The 3,478-nt window shown below is 37.4% G+C and overlaps 1 long non-coding RNA gene across 1 annotated transcript in view; it reads right to left on the bottom strand.

Annotated features, from left to right (window-relative positions):
- Positions 1-2,894: 2,894 nt before the first annotated feature.
- LOC115237408 overlaps positions 2,895-3,478 on the bottom strand; it is a 26,700-nt gene continuing 26,116 nt past the window's right edge. Inside the window, exon 3 of the long non-coding RNA XR_003884338.1 lies at positions 2,895-2,933. This is a non-coding gene — a long non-coding RNA (uncharacterized LOC115237408). The remainder of the gene's footprint in view (positions 2,934-3,478) is intronic.

Here is a 3,478-nt window from a genome sequence, read left to right as displayed (position 1 = left end):
AAAAAGATGATCAATTAATAAATATCACATTTTTATCAAATACGTAATTTTTGCGTAAAATTTTTAATTTTTACACGTATTATTAATTCTTTTTTAATTAGCTGTTTATTCGAACGGTTTTCGCTTTTCGCTTAAGATATTTAAACTGGTAACCATTGATAAATCAAAACACGAGCGAGTAAATAACATCGCGTTCAGCTTATTTGCTGCTCGTGCGCTGCCCTTCGAGCTAAAAAATTGTGACAAACAGCAAATTCTCGTCGAAAAACCTTTCTTATTGCTATCGGCAGAGCGCGAGCATTCGCAATCGATCGATTTAGTCTGCCTACGACGACGATTCGAGCCGGTCAAAATTCATCGATCGTTATCATTTTTCTCTTATCGTTATTCTCGCTCATGTCGTTTCTGCCGTCGTCTCACGCTCATTACGAAGTATCTCGCATTCGATCGCTTTTCACATGGCTTTCTCGCGGCGGTCAATCCTTTAGTGTATTCAATATTATTCTTTAATTCTTTATTGTTAAGATATTGTAAACGTGTGAAAGTTGGGAGTTCGAGAGTCGACGATAGTTAATCGTATCGCGAGTGTCTTCGCGCTAAAGATCTCCGGCGTCCGCGTTCAAGATTTCCTATCTCGCGAGAGCTTCTAGCAAGAAGTTCTTCAAGATTTCTGAAACGCGGAAAAGGCAGTAATTAGAAGGACATATTCGAAGATTTCCGAAAGTAGTCGCGAAAACAAAAACGATCAGATGAGTTTATCATCCTAACCCGTTCCGCCAGCGGATCTTCGGATTCACGCTACATCCATTTCTCAAGTCTGAGCGTCTCTCAGTTTCGGACGATCTTGTCGAGGTCGACTCCCAAACACTTGCCTTGAATCAAATATAACATCGGCCATTCCGTATCAAATCGCATAGGCCAGGTAACCGAGAATTTCTCACGACGACGATGGCTTCTTATGTTAGTCCCGGCAATTAATTGTGTAATACTCGTTAACCGTAACGGCGAGCCACCCATTTCAATCGAATATTGTATTTCACGCGTCTATGAGCGCATAATCATCGATCGATAGAAACGTCGCTATTGTCCTACCTCTTGTGTGAAAAGTGGATTACTCTCTCGGAGCTAGGAACGCGTTCCGGTTTCGCTTTCGGTCTTTCCCGTCCAATAAATACATCTCGAAATCATGTAAATCATGTGGAACGGCTGCCGGAAATAACGTTTCACTCTGGAAACTCTCTAAGAAAGTAATTATTTGTATATTGTGTTTCTAACAGCGAGACATTTACATAAGTCGGCGGACAGTCGATGACCGACTTCGCGATGCATATCCGCGATGACTCGATCATTGACAGAAGTGCAAAGACTAAAGACTTTTTGTCTAATTACAGTGTTTAACGTATCAGGATCTTTTCCCATCTTTCGCGCTTTGCCGATAATAAGCACTCGCTCACGAAGGCTAATCATAAGGCGTACTGATATTTTTATTAATACATGCTCAGTTTCATAATATTTTCACCGGCATCTTGCCTCAACTATTTATCTATTTTTCGCTTTTCTTCTTGACTTTCCTGCTTGTTAATCGTTATCTCGCATGTGTGGGATGTCATTATCAAAATCGCACAATTATTATTCGTTGAAATTTCTCGGGAAAAAAAAAAAATCGAAAGCAAGGCGATACAGCTAAACAGCATCGAACGGTTCGATGATTTTATTGCAATTTCGTGCGCAAAGTTCTTACGTAAGTTAGAGGAGAACCGGCCGTTGACCACGTTTGTGATGATTATCTACGACAAGATGACGCGCTCGACCGACGCGTGCTGGAATCGTAACGTACCATTAATCGTAATTCTTTCGTTTTTCACGCGCTTTCTTAATTACGAGGCAATCATTGACACCTAGCGTAATCCAGTTTATATCTCTTGTTAACAAGTATCATCTTACAAGCGTAAAAATGCGTGTTTTTCGGCAATCTTTCTAACAATAAGAAAGAAGATCATACATAAAATAACATACATCAAAAATAAAATAAATTGATGTCAAAAAAAAAACATGCATGCAGATTTTAATCTAATTAAATGTACCGCTTGTCGTATCTCCCATTTATATAATACTTAGATTAGATACATGATTTTTTTCCTGACATATCGAATCAATTATCAAGAAAAAAAGAAAACAAAAAATTTAATTTGTATATATAATTTTTTATTTTTCCGATTAAATAATCGAAAATAAAAATTTCATATAAAAAGCGGATCGTATTATGACAAATTTTTATAAGCGCGATCGTCGATGATCGTCGAAGTAATTTTCTCGTAAATACTCGGCGCACCCATGCGGCGTTTACTGCGAGCAATCCGCGAAGTTATGATGCATCATTAATATTCCTCACCTACATTACCGAGCTTCAAGCTAATTAATTCCTTGCGTGCCATTACGTGCTAAATAATATTCGAACATTAAAGCCGTATATATAAATTAAAGTTCGCGTAAAGAAACATACCATAAAGAATCTTTTAACAACGAGACATTTGAAATTGTTGTGTAGAATTTACACAGCAAATCGAGGATAAGAAGCAAAAAGAACAAGATTTAACGTGATAAAAAAAAATAAAGATATGCGTGTAAGTCGTAAGAAGACGTACTGCTTTGCGTACCGTGAACTTTCCTTGTTTTAGCGACGATTAATAATTAAAAGTCGTCATCGTATTTTGTGTGGTCGTTTTAAATTCGGTAAAATTACCTCTGTGCGCACGCACGCACACACATGCTCTCTTTGTCTTAAAAGAAGTAATTGCATGTAGGATAACAGCATATCCTTGGGCATCTTACCTTGTGGCATCGTAAGAGAGGTAGAATGATGGCCATGCAGAGAAGGACAAGGGCGCGAGTCATTTTGCATAAAAATATTCCTGACTGGTTGCGTCACATCGCTGAAACAGAAAATATCGTCGTCTCGTAAATGAGAACATAATGAAAATAATTAGCGTTTTACGGTAAATATCTCGCGGCAAAGACACATATATCTTAAAATCACATTTCGCTTTTTGACGTTTATTCATCTATGTATTTATATTTTCTATCGCTTCCTTCGAACTCTTGGAGTTGGCATTCATATTTAGAAAAATTTATTAAAATTAACGCAAAAACAAATACGCGCCACCAGCTATAATTAACTAGGATTATTTTTTCCCGTCGATGTTTATAATTATTATTTAACGCATGAGAGTGATATTGAGACACTCCATTTGATATTCCATCCGATAATATACATATATGCGAAAATGAGAATCGTGTTCATTATGCGAGCAAATAATAAAGAAGTATTTTGTTCACTGGCATAGTACGATGAGGAAATCTCGCGGTTATATAATTTTCACCACACCCGGTGGGCGAAATGCGAAAATCAAGAATCGAAAATAACCTTCGCGATGAATTTATGCGTGTATGAAACTGAAAACACGAAGAAATGAAAGAG

The sequence above is a fragment of the Formica exsecta genome, unplaced genomic scaffold (genome assembly GCF_003651465.1).
Source record: "Formica exsecta isolate Colony F162 unplaced genomic scaffold, ASM365146v1 scaffold295, whole genome shotgun sequence".
Taxonomy (NCBI): domain Eukaryota; kingdom Metazoa; phylum Arthropoda; class Insecta; order Hymenoptera; family Formicidae; genus Formica; species Formica exsecta.
The sequence above is the reverse complement of the archived record's forward strand: the minus strand, read 5'-3'. Positions and strand labels throughout refer to the sequence as shown.